This window comes from Peromyscus californicus, unplaced genomic scaffold, assembly GCF_007827085.1.
Source record: "Peromyscus californicus insignis strain IS unplaced genomic scaffold, ASM782708v3 Scaffold_5__1_contigs__length_169319896, whole genome shotgun sequence".
In the NCBI taxonomy this organism is placed as follows: domain Eukaryota; kingdom Metazoa; phylum Chordata; class Mammalia; order Rodentia; family Cricetidae; genus Peromyscus; species Peromyscus californicus.
In genome coordinates, this window is record NW_026294573.1 from 103,993 (window position 1) to 117,926 (window position 13,934).

Here is a 13,934-nt window from a genome sequence, read left to right on the forward strand (position 1 = left end):
TTGTCCAGAGTTAGCTGTTGAAGTGTGTGTGTGCTGAGTGAGGGATGTAGCTGAATAGGTAGAGAGAAAAGTGTGAGAGATGAAGAAGAAGCATGAGAGAAGTGTGAGAAAGTGAGTGAGTGAGAGAATGAGTAAAGAGTGAGTGAATGATGTAGAAGAAGTGTGTGAAAGAAAGAGAGAGAGCTGTGTTAAGGAACAGCTGCTATGTAGAGGAGCTGTGTGAAGGAACTGTGTAAAGAGCTGTATGGTGAGAAAGCTATGTAAATGAGATGTATAGCTGTGGCTGTGTGGTGATTTGTAACTATGTGGAGACAAGGAAGATGAGGCTGTATAGAAAAGAGATGTAAAAGAGAAATGTATGTAAAAGAAAGATGTGTAGCCATGTGAAAATAGATGTAACTGTGTATAGAGATGTATGGCTGTGTAGGAGAGAGATACATGTATGTAAAGAGAGATATATAGGTGTATGTAAAGAATGTAACTGTGTGAAGACAGAATTTTTCAAGATGCAGTAATAAAGAAAGTTATCTTCAAAAGGTGTGAGTTTTTTCCTAAAGACTTTTAGACAGATAAGAGTTTTTTCCTAAGCCTTGCTACTCTGCTGACATTTCTTTTTGCTATCCCAGAGCTGTTCTGGGAGCTGGCCTCTCAGGCTGTGTTAGGCTCTCTACAGCCTGGAATTCCCCTGCCTTCTCTATTACCTAAAGGATGGTCTATTATAGTTACTGATTTAAAGGGCTGTTTCTTCATTATACCTTTACAAGAAAAGTATAGAAAAAAGTTTGCCTTCATGGTGCCTACTTATAATAATTCTCAGCCTGTTAAGAGATATCAATAGAAGAGTCTCCCACAAAGGATGTTAAACAACCCCACTCTGTACCAATATTTTGTATGACAGCCATTGGAAATAGTTTATGTACAGTTTCCTCAATCTATAATTTACCATTACATGAATAATATCTTACTAGCTGATTCAAATGTAGATACTTTAGAGAAAATGTTTGAAAAAGTAAAGAAAAATTTGCCTTGTTGGTGATTACAAATTGCTCCTGAAAAAAATACAAAGAGGAGATTCTATTAATTACCTAGGATATAAAATAGGTTAAAAAATTTAACCCCAAAAGGTACAAATCAGGATAGATGAATTGTGGACTCTCAATGACTTTCAAAAATTCCTGGGAGACATCAACTAGCTATGACCCACAATTGGATTAGCAACTCAAGAACTGAGTAATTTGTTTCAAACCTTATAGGGTGACAAGGACTTAAATAGTCCAAGAAAATTATCAGCTGTAGCTGAGAGAGAATTGGCTTTGGCAGAAAAGAAATTACAGGATGTACACACGGATTGTTTGGACCCAGAGCTTTATTGCATTCTGGTTATTTTACCTTCTACACACTCCCCTACAGGGATTTTAATGCAGAGGGAAGATAAAATCTTAGAATGGGTATTTTTACCGCACATAGAGAGTAAAAAATTAAAGACCTATGTAGAAAAATTTCCAAGCTGATTCTAAAAAGAAAATTGAGACTTCATCAATTAGCAGGAATAGACCCAGCAGAAATTGTAATACCTTTTACTAATGCTGAATTTTCCTCTTAAAGGGCAGAAAAATGAACATTGGCAAAGAGCCTGCAGTAATTTTTTGGGAGAAATTAGCAACAAATATTCCAAAAGCAAAAGAATGCAATTTATAAAGAAAACTAATTGGATCCTTCCTCATATTGTATGGGAAACACCAATTTCTGGAGCCCCTACATTCTATACTGATGCAAACAAATCAGGAAAGGCAGATTATAAAACAGGAAATTTGAATAAAGTGGCTCAAAGTCCTTATGATTCTGTTCAAAAGTCAGAATTATATGCTATTCTCATGGTATTATTAGATTTTCTAGAACCCCTTAATATAGTTACTGACTCTCAATATGCAGAAAGAGTTGTTTTACATATTGAAACTGCTGAATTTATTCCATATGATACAGAATTGACATTGTTATTTATTCAGTTATAAGAAATAATCAGAAATAGAAATCATCCCTTACATATAACACATATTAGATCTCATACAGTTCTACCAGGCCATCTAGCACAAGGTAATAATAAAATTGATCAACTATTGGTAGGAAATGTGCTAGAAGCCTCAGTATTTCATTAAAAAATACTATGTCAGCCGGGCGGTGGTGGCGCACGCCTTTAATCCCAGCACTCGGGAGGCAGAGCCAGGCGGATCTCTGTGAGTTCGAGGCCAGCCTGGTCTCCAAAGCGAGTTCCAGGAAAGGCGCAAAGCTACACAGAGAAACCCTGTCTCGAAAAACCAAAAAAAAAAAAAAATACTATGTCAATAGCAAGGGTTTGAAAAAAGATTTTTCTATCACTTGACAACAAGCCAAGGAAATTATAAGAAAATGTCCTACTTGTTCCTTGTATAACCAAACTCCACTACCTGAAGGAAGTAACCCAAAGGGTACTCAAAGAAATGAAATTTGGCAAATGGACATGCTTCATTTTGCAGAGTTTGGAAAATTAAAATATGTACACCACACCACAGATACATATTCAGGATTTCAATGAGCAACTGCTTTGAGTTCCGAAAAGGTTGGTTCTATAATCACACATTTGTTAGAAGTTATGGCCATCATAGGGATATCTGTACAAATTATGTCTGATAATGCTCCAGCATATGACTCTAGTAAAATGAAACAGTTTTTTGCTTATTACAACATAAATCATATTACAGGTATACCACACAATTCTACAGGACAAGCAGTTATGGAAAGATCAAATCGAACTCTAAAGGATAGAGCTTACTAAATAGAAAGGGGTAATAAAGAACCTCAGAGATAGACTGCATAATGCTTTATTAACTTTAAATTTTCTAAATGCTAATGAGAAAGAAATGACAGCTATGGAGAGACATTGGATAATAGAAAAAAAACTATGTGATTAAATCAGCCTGTATACTTTAAAGATGTGCTGACCTCAGAATGGAAACCAGATATGTGTTATGTTGGGGAAGAGGTTTTGCTTTTGTTTCCACAGGAGAGGAAAAGCTATGGATACCATCAAAATTGATAAAAATTAAATTTGAACAAGAGAGACTTCTTGACTAGAAGAGGTGACAGTTCATTAACCACCATACCATTCAATCTAAACTAATTTATAAGATTAACAAATGCTTTTCATTTGATCAGATATAACTTGCCAAAAGGGAAACTCCTCAAAGTTAGGATTGGATAGCATTTTGTTTTTGTCTTTCAGGAGAATGAAGGCATCCAACTAAGGAATCTGAAGACCACTAGAAAAATGAGACATCTGAAGAAAAAAGATGAATCATCCAGAGAAAACGTCTCAAGAAAAAGAATAAATTGGCCTATTGGTATATCACATTTCCAACATGATAAAATGTCATAAATCTTCCCAAATGTTTGTTTATGCTGTTCTCCACAGACACATAATGCAAATGATCTTTTTTTTTAAAGTTCCAGTTCAACTAAAAATTAAAACTGGCTTTGGAGTTGGAGCGTGGCTCTCTCCTTCTCTAAACCCAAGCATACTTGTTAAAAGGAAAATCCAGCCAGGCAGTGATGGCCCATGCCTTTAATCCCAGCACTTGGGAGGCAGAGGCAGGTGGATCTCTGTGAGTTCAAGGCCAGCCTGGGCTACCAAGTGAGTTCTAGGAAAGGCACAAAGCTACACAGAGAAACCCTGTCTCAAAAAAACCAAAAAATAAAAATAAAAAAAAAAAAGGAAAATCCAAAATCTCTGTCTCATTTCAGAAGAGCTGCCTGATATGGGATAGAAGAAAAACTAAAATTAAGAGGCTATTGTCACTAATTTCATAATCCTTTGGTTTTATTTGACTCTTTAAAACTTTTCTTAAAGTATAAATATTATCTCAAAATGTGTGAAATTAATATATATATTTCAACTTTTTGTCATGATATTAATGGTCATATAGAAAACTAATTCTAGAAAAAATGCTTCATCTAATTTCCTGTACATGCTTTCAAGTTTGAGTCTCTATCAGACTAGGAATTAAGTTTTTGTACTCCGGATGTATGGTCCTTTAACTTCTGAGATCTGCTGCATATGACTGTAGCTGGAAGATTTCTCCATCCTGCCCAGGCCCTACAGTTGGGATGAATCTCTCCCACCTGCATTGTGCACCTGCTTGGTCTCAAATAAATACACAAAGGCTTATATTATTTACAAACTGTATAGTCTATAGCAGGCCTCTTGCTAGCTAGCTCTTATATCTTAAATTAACCCGTAACTATTAATCTATGTATCACCACATATTCCGTGGCTTTACCTGCATCCTATTATATGTTGCTCCTTGGGTGGCTGGCTCATATCTATTCCCTTCTGCCTTTCTTCTTCCTGTCTATCTCCAGTTGGAATGTACCGCCTAACCTTGTTTTGCTTCACCATTTGCCAAACAGCTGTATTTATCAACCAGTCAGAGCAACATATATTCACAGCATACAGAAAGACATCTCACAGCACTTCCCTTTTTTGTCTAATCAAAAAGGAAGGTTTTAACTTTAACATGTAAAAATTACATATAACAAAACAGTTATCAAGCAAGAATTACAGTTACAATATCTAGTCTATATTTTGCAAATTCAAAGAAAATATTCTGTTTATCCTTTATTTGTGAGTCTAAGGTTTCATATCTAACTTATCTTTTATCATAACCAAGGAAAATTATAATTATATCTAGTCTTCAACTATATCAAAGACCTCAGAAGGATATAATATTATCTAAGTAAACAGGAAATGCATTGTAAGCAACTTCCAAAATTCTGGAAATGACAGAGACAGCTGCCTGCCTAGACAGTCATCCAAAGTTCCTCTGTAATGTTGGGGCATCCATCTTCAGCCAATAGGTCTAGAGTTTTTTTAGTTGCTTCTCCCTGTGTCCTGTAGAATATTTGGCAGTCTCCTCTGTGAAGCAGGAACCTGAAGAACTATTTTGCCTTGCAAAGTTCAGTGGTCACCTTCCTATGGGTCCTGCTTGTCCAGTTTATATGGCATATTATCAGCAGTCCAGGCAAGAGCAGTTTCTTGCCCAAATGGCTATTTTTGTCAAGAAGAAGATAAACTCCATATAGAGTGTCTTCGATGCCCATCTTTCTCTTTGAAGTAAATTGGTGCTGCCAGGAGCAGACATATCTCAATGTCCAGAAAAGTCAAAGTTTTTTTTTTTTTGGTTTTTTTTTTTTGGGGGGGGGGGGTGTTGAGACAGGGTTTCTCTGTATAGCTTTGCACCGTTCCTAGAACTCACTCTGTAGACCAGGCTGGCCTCAAACTCACGGAGATCCACCTGCCTCTGCCTCCTGAGTGCTGGGATTAAAGGCATGCGCCACCACCGTCTGGCCAAAAGTCAAAGTTCTTAAAACATTTTAAATGTCATATTCTATAAGTATTTGACGTATTTGAAGATTACCTACCTAATTGAAATATATCTATGTATACCTAGAAAACTTAACTAACATGACTATAAGTTTGATTATTGTGGATGACTAATTATTAATCTGTATTTCTTAATTATACACTAGAATTTCAAATGAGCTACACAAACATAATACCTTAAACAAGAGTAGAACTATACATACAGTATAACAAAATTAACTTTAAATTTGTATCAATAAACTGAAATCCATAGCAATGTAAAACATTTAAAATAAGTTGTTGCTCTTTAAAAGTAGACTCAATAATCTATCCTTTCATCCTATCATATCTATATCCTGTTTTCTTCTTTAAAAAGAGATTGTATTTATAATCAATCTCCTTTAAATAAAAATAAACATTTATAAACAACCTTTTGGGAATTTGGACGTAGCTTCTCATACTACTTCCTGCTGGTTGAGGGCTGTAGCAATCTTATGGGGATCCTGGGAAAATTAAGAATTATGATCAAGTCCTGACTGGAATAGTCTGTGATGTTGTATTATCTGAGCCTGTTGCCTTGAAGCTGTTCTGAATATTAGATCATCTGGAGACCTCTCAGGCGGTCTTGGCTGATCAAACCATATTAGCCTAGAAGCAATCCATAGGTTCTCATCTTCTGTGGAATTAAAAGCAGAACCTCTTTTCCAAAGTAATATGTTCTTAGACACAAATTTTGAAGTCAAAATATCTTTACAATATATATTTTGGTTTAACTTGGCAGTCTTTACAATCAAATGTCTTTCTGAAGTTAAAAATCCCAAAGACAGTCAGACAATGGTAGGGCACACCTTTAATCCAAGCACTCAGGAGACAGAGCCAGGTGGATCTCTGTGAGCTCGAGGCCAGCCTGGTCTACAGAGTGAGATCCACCAAAACTACACAGAAAAACCCTGTCTCAAAAAAAAAAATCCCAAAGACAATATAATCCAGACTTTGTGTGTGATTTCCATCTTTATGTGGCTTATTTTTTTATATTACTTTTACTGTCTCTTTAAAAGACTTTATTTTTTTAATTTATTTAATTTTTGGTTTTTCTGAGACAAGGTTTCTCTGTGTTGTTTGGAGCCTGTCCTAGAACTCACTCTGTAGACCAGGCTGGCCTCAAACTCACAGAGATCCACCTGCCTCTGCCTCCTGTGTGCTGGGATTAAAGACATGTGCCACCACGGCCCAGCAAGACTTTATTTTTTAAAACTATTTATTTAAATAACTGCATATATTCCTTTTCCTCTCTCTTCCAAGCCTATGTACATTTTTACATATAATGTAAACCATTTAGCGTTTTGTTTCATCTGAATCTGACTTATTGTGAATCTGTAATCCTTCTTTGACCTGGAGAGATTTAAACTGCCAAACAGTGTTTAGGACTAAAGCGGCAGCCTTGGCTGTGGACTCTACCCTGATGCTTTTCAACATGGTGGAGGTAATTCAACTCCAGCTCTGGGAGTCATGCTCTCGACTGACTCTGGGAGGCAGTGGGTCCATGCCTCCAACCAGCAGTATGTAGCCCAGAAACCTTTTTTTTTTTTTTTTTTTTTTTTTTTTTACTAGCAAAAGCTAAATCTACCATGCAGCATATTGCATGGCTTGGAGACAGCTTTGTGTACCGTGGTAGGAATCCGCCATGCTACAGGTCAAGCTCACATGCCATGAACCCACCATAGTGTAGCTCAAGCCTGCAGGCCATGGCTGGCCTGAGAGACACACTAGGAAGATTTTTTAGCTCCATTTTAGAATCTTTTTTAAGTTCTTTCAAGTTTTAGGTGGAAAGTTGAACCAACACATTGGGCAGCCAAATGTAGCTGGAAGATTTCTCTAGTCCTGTGGTTGGGACGAATCTCTCCCACCCATGTCCTGTAGCTGCTTGATCTTATATTATTTTCAAACTGTATAGTCTATGGCAGGCCTCTTGCTAGCTAACTCATATCTTTTTTTCGTTTTTCTTTATTAAGAAATTTTCTACTCATTCTACATACCACCCACAGATCCCATCTCCTCCCTCCTCCCACCCCTAAGTCTTATATCTTAAATTAACCCATAACTATTAATCTATGTATTGCCACATGGTCCATGGTTTTACCTGCATCCCATTACATATGACACTTAACATGTTTACATTTTCTGCAGTGAACCATGACCATGCCTAACAGTAACCTTTGAAGTCTCCAAAAGGAGGATAGGGCCTCACAATGATGATACCACCGGGACTATGATAACACCTCTAAGCTGAAAAAGTGCCACCTAAAGATTGACTTTGGACTACAAACTGCTCAGGACAATTTCAAGGTGGCTAGCTGAGATGGTCCAGCCTCACAGACTACTCTAGCCAGGACTTGACATAAGCCCTGCACTTTCCCATTACACAGAGACTGGACAACAAATGATACAGCTAGCTCTCCCAGGACTTGACAATTATCCCAATTTTTTTTCAGGGTCCCCTAAAGATTCCATCACCCCCAGACAGCAGGAAGTAATTTTAAGAATACAATGTTCATATTCCCAAGAGGTGGGATGGGCAGTTTTTTGTTGTTCAGTGGGTTATAGATATTTGTCTTAGTTTAGGGGGTTGGTTACAAGTTGTTATTGGTAATGGTCAGGAAAAAAATCTCAACAAGGAGATTAGACTCAGGTGCTGTGGATATCGGTCTGTATAAATAAAACACTGATTGGCCAGTGGCCAGGCAGGAAGTATAGGCGGGACAAGGAGAGAGGAGAATTCTGGGAAGTGGAAGGCTGAGTGAGGGAGACACTGCCAGCTGCTGCCATGACAAGCAACATGTGAAGATGCCGGTAAGCCATGAGCCACGTGGCAAGGTATAGATTTATAGAAATGGGTTAATTTAAGATATAAGAACAGTTAGCGAGAAGCCTGCCATGGCCATACAGTTTGTAAATAATATAAGCATTTGTGTGTTTATTTTATAAGTGGGCTGTTGGACTGCTGGGACTTGGCGGGACCCGGAGAGAAAACTCCAGCTACACTCAGGGATCTCATTCTAAAAAGAAAAAGGGGGCTATAGGAACAGGATAAAAGGGCAGATTATTGAATCTACTTTTAAACCAAAGAAGCAAATACTAGTCTTAAATATTTTACATTGATATGGATTTTTGTATATTGATACAAATTTTAAGGTTATTTTGTTAGAACATACTGTACATATGTTTCTACTCTTGTTCAAGGTATTGTACCTATACAGTTTAACAATGTAATGTAAATTTCAAGTCCTTGAAAGTTATTATTATAAACTATTTAGGATAATAAAGAAATGCAGGTTAGTAGTTAGTCACCTATTACAATTAAACATGTAGTCAGGTTAGGTATGTTTTCAAGGTCAAACAGAGATATAGTTTAGATAGATAGGTAGTCTTCAAACACTTCAGAGATCTACAGAATTTGGCATTTAAGATGTTTTAATAACATAGGGGTTTTTGTGTGTGTGTGTGTGTGTGTGGTTTTTTTTTTAAATGACAATGAGACATGTCTGCTCCTGGCAGCACCAATCTACTTCAGAAAAGATGATGGGCATCAAAGAAACTCCATTTCTCTTTGTGGCAAAATTTAGCCACTGGGCAAGAAAATGTCCTTGACTCAACTGCTGACAATATGTTGTCCAAATTGGACAAGCAGGACAGAAAAGAAAGTGACTGCCAAACTTTGCCAAGACAGGGTAGGACAGCCCTTTAAAAAATCCTTCTTCATAGAAAAGTCTGTCAGATATTCTAAGCCTTTAGGCCGAAGATGAATGCCTCAACATTGAAGAGGAACTGTGGGTGACTGTCCAGGCACCCAGCTGTTTCTGTCATTTCTTAATTTTGGAAGTTGCACTTTCTGTTTACTCAGGTAATATTATATCCTTCTCAAGTCTCTGTTGGAGTTGAAGACAGATAGTTATAGTTTTCCTTGTTACTAAATTCAGAAAAGAAACTCACAAAGAGGTGTAAAGTATACAAGGTTGAGAGACATAAAAAGATAGTTTGGGGTTAGTAATGCAAGTTAGGATAGAAAGTGAATTAGGTACAACACTTTGGACTCACCTGTAGCACGAATCCTAATTGGTCTTAATAATAAAAACCCAGAGCCAGATACTGGGGTAAATGCTGAAAGATCAGAGAAGCAGAGCAAGCCACAGCCACCACCTCTTACCTCACCAACTCCTCAGTCTGTGAGCTCCTGTCTCCTTCCACCTTAAATTCCTCTCTCCACCCAGCCATATCACTTCCTGTCTCCACCTCCTTAGTGCTGGGATTAAAGGTGTGAGATCCCAAGTGCTGGGATCAAAGGTGTGTGCCACCACTGCCTGGCTCTGCTTCTCTTTTAGACTGGATCAATCTTGTGTAGCCCAGGGTAGCCTTGAACTCACAGAGATTCATCAGCCTTGGCCTCTGGAGTGCTGGGATTAAAGGTGTATGCCACCACTGCCTGACCTCTGTGGCTAGTGGCTTAGCTCTGCACACTGATCTTTAGGCAAGCTTTATTTGTTAGACCACAAACAAAATATCACCACACTCATCAAGATAGGATAGATAATGGAGTATTTTCTCTGAATTTGTCAATTGCTGATGGACTAGATATTGTTAATGTAATTATTGCCTTATATATTTGTATATAGTTATTATATTTATTGTATATAGCTTTTCTGTGTTAATTAAAACCTCTTTTTATTTATACAAAAAGAGGGAAATGTGTGATATTTTGTATGTGTTCTGACAAAGTTTGCTTGGAGTCAGAGGGCAGAGCTAGCCACTAGTTAATCATAGAGGTCTGGAGGTCTGTACAGAGAGGAGCAGGAAGTGATAAGGCAGGGCAGAGACAGGATGTCAGCCCTTTTGGTTGCGGGATTGGGAGATGTAGGAAGTGACTGTGGCTGCTTCCTTGCTTCTCTGATCTTTCAGGTTTTACCCCAATATCTGATTCCCGGTTTTTATTGATAAGCTGTATTAGATTTATTTACGCTTCACCTTTCTACCTTATTCTACTTCATATACAGTATATATGTATTTGTACTGTGTGAAAGAGTAGTCTTTTTTTTTTTAGGTTCATCCACACTATTGCAATTATCAGATTTGTTTTTTGAGACAGGGTCTCACATTGTGGACCACAATGGCTTCAAACTCAAGGGAATCTTGCTGCCTTAGACTCTTGAGTTCTGAAATTACAAATGTGAATCCCCACAGTTGGTTTACATTTATCATGTTTAAAAATTGGGGGCCAGGTGTGGTGGCCCAGCACTCAGAAGGCAGAAGCAGGCAGATCTTTGTGATTTGAAGTCTGCCTGATCTACATAACAAGTTCCAAGCCAGCCAGGGCTATAAAGCAACCCCATTTCTCAAAAAATAAAATAAAAAAAATAAAGGTAAATAAAATTCTTGAGTTCCTTTTTTTTATTATGTCCTAATTTTATTTTATGTTCATTGGTATTTTGCCTGCATCTATGTCTGTGTGAGGGTATCAGAAGCCTTGGAACTGGAGTTACAGACAGGTGTGAGCTGCCATGTGGGTGCTGGGAATTGAACCCAGACTCTCTGGAAGAGCAACCAGTGCTCTTAACCACTGAGCCATCTCTCGAGCCCCAAATTCTATAGTTTCTAAAGAGAGTCTGAGACTGGCAAATTCAGAGATCTGCCTGCCTTTGCCTTCTGAATGCTGAGATTAAAGGTATATATTACCATTGTTCTGGCTGGTCTTATGTCAACTTGACACACAAACTAGAGTTATCTGCAAGGATGGAAACTTATTTGATTGATTCATAAGATGCAGCTATAAGGCATTTTCCTAATTAGTTATTGATAAGGGAGGGCCCATCCCATATGGGTGGTTCCATCCCTTGGCTGGTAGTCCTGGGTTCTATAAGAAAGAAGGCTGAGTGCTCACTCTGGCAGCACATATGCAAAAAAAAAAAAAAAAAAAAAAAAAAAAAAAAAAAAAAAAGAAAAAAAGAAAAAGAAAAGAAAGAAAGCAAAAGAAAAAAAGAAAGCAGTCTGAGCAGTCAGTAAGCAGCACCCATCCATGGCCTCTGCATCAGCTCCTGCCTCCAGGATTCTGCCCTATTTGAGTTCCTGTCCTGACTTCCTTCACTGGTGAAGTGTAAGTTGAATAAACCCTGTTCCCCACAACTTGCTTTTGGTCATGGTGTTTTGTCACAGCAATAGACACCCTAACTAAGACAACCATGCTCACCAGTTTTTATGCTTACTTATTTTGTATGTATATGTGGGTATGCACATGCCATGGCATGCATGTAGAGGTCAGAGGACAACTTGTGGGAGTTGGATGTCAGGAATGAAACTCAGGTCATCAGGCTTGGGAGCAATCACTCTTACCCACTGAGCTAACTCACTGGCTGTTGTATGACAAAACTTTTCCTGGGGAGACACAACACTTACACTCCTACTCACCCTAGACAGAGAACCCATGATAGACAAAAGTACAGATACCACTAAAGTCCAACTTGGTAAATCAATGAGCTTTATTGGAGTCACTTATGGGAATATGGGTGAGGGGTTACTTATAGGAGCAGAAATGACTCAAAGACCGCTAGCTGCATCACCAAAGTTCACCCCCAGCACGGATGACAGCTCACAAAGCTAGGAACCTAGAGCACACTGAACAGCCGGCAGGCAGTTCAACAGGTTGGAGAGTGTCTTTTCCAGGTGCCTCAGATGGTCTAAATCTCTTCCAAACAGCTTGACTGGTTTCTGCTGCTTCTCAGAGTCACTGCAGCTTGGCTCATCTGGATTTTCTCTGCAACGAGAGACTTCTTTTGCAGCTCAGTTTGCTGAGCGTCTTATTTGCAACTTGGCTCTGCCACCTCTGAGGAAGACTCAGCTTTGATTGCTTACTCTGGCCTACTAAATCTGATCAGTTTTAGAGACTTCCTGAAGCTATTTTGAGTTGTTTAACTTCCTGTTTAAAGATCTTCCCTGAACAACCGAGAATGTTTTGATCTAGAAGGAAACTGTTATACAATAGTGGCCCACTCTTAAAGGTTTCACTACCTTTCAGTAGTGCCAGTCAGGGGGATAAAGTCAACACAGGTAAAAGAGACTTTAGAACATATTTCAGACCTAAACTATAGCACCATATATGTGGTTTGTAATTTTTTCCCTAGTCTATAGTTTCTTTCATTTTTTAAAAATATATTTTTGAAAGCAGATTTATTTATTTATTTGTTTGTTGGTTGGTTGGTTTAATCAGAGTCAAGGTCTGCTATATGGTCAAAGCTAGCCTCAGAACTGAGTGTCTCCTGCATCAGCCTCCTAAGTACTAGGATTACAAATGTGTGCCGTTAAATACAAGTATTGTGGTGCAGACTTTTCTTAGCGCCTGGGAGGTAGAGGCAGGAAGTGAAGGGAACTCTTGCACTGGGGGAGACTCCCTTCTAGACACCGGATTAGGCACAAACCACACCCAAACACCTATTTTCACAGAGCGATCCTTTATTAAGCAGAAAAGAAAAGTCTGCTTTCGGACTCAGGCAGAAAAAACAGCAGCAAATTACCTTGCAGGTGTCATTTTTAAGAGGAGGAGAAGAGGAAGGCTGTGTTATGATGGGCTGGAATGTGGTGGTAAAGGAGATAGGGGATGAGGGAGAAGAGGAAAGGGACAAGGGAAAGGGGGAAGGGGACAAAGAACTGTCTCTGGATAGAGGGGAAACGGATGTAGCACACAGGCAAATGGCAGTTATAAACCGGGAAACCCCAAATTAGGATGAGGTGTTTAAATTTTGTTTTCTGAGACAGGGTTTCTCTGTGAAGCAGTTCTGGCTCTCTTGGACTCCCTCTGTAGACCAGGCTGGCCTCGAACTCACAGAGATCCACCTGCCTCTGCCTCCTGAGTGTTGTGATTAAAGGTGTGTACCACCAGCAAGGTGTTTAATTTTTAACTGGGCATGTTAATTAGGTGAGCCAAAGGGGGCTTCTGATTGCTGGACTTTGGTAGTCAGCCTCAGGAAGAAGTGGCCAAATAAGAAAATAGACCTTTTTGGCTGGCTTTGGGGGTATAATCTAATGGTTTTTAGCAAGGCAGAGGGAACAGGGAGAAGGGCATGGCCTGCCAGAGCCACATGCTCAAGTGGGCTGGTGTCTCTTCAGGATGACCTCTGTGAGTTTGAAGCCAGCCTGGTCTACATCGTGAGTTCCAGAAAAGCCAGAGCTACATAGTGAGACCCTGTCTCAAAAAAGCCAAGATAAACAAACAAATGTGTGTGCTACCACCCATAGTTGTAGCTCTTACTGTCTTCTTCTTCCTCTTCTTCCTCCTTCTCCTCCTCTTCTTCTTCTTAGACACAGTTTCACAATATAGCTCAGGCTAGCCTGGAACTCAATAAGTGGACTAGGTTTACAGAGATCCACCTGCCTCCACCTCCCAAGTGCTAGAATTAAATGTGTGTCCCAGCACGCCCAGCTAAAACTCCTACTTGTTTGTTTGTTTCTTTGAAACAGGGCCTCTGTATGTGGTCCTGCCTGTCTTGGAGCTCAC

The 13,934-nt window shown here is 38.9% G+C and overlaps 1 protein-coding gene across 5 annotated transcripts in view; it reads right to left on the bottom strand.

The window, feature by feature from the left end:
• Perm1 (PPARGC1 and ESRR induced regulator, muscle 1) overlaps positions 1-13,934 on the bottom strand; it is a 51,303-nt gene that overhangs the window by 14,915 nt on the left and 22,454 nt on the right. For 3 of the 5 annotated variants that reach the window (XR_008213729.1, XR_008213730.1, XR_008213728.1), the window contains exon 3: positions 11,899-12,197. The exons of the other annotated variants lie outside the window; for them this stretch is intronic. The gene's annotated coding sequence lies outside the window, so the exon portion shown is untranslated. Of the gene's footprint in view, positions 1-11,898; positions 12,198-13,934 lie in introns of those variants that run through there. 5 annotated transcript variants of the gene reach the window in all.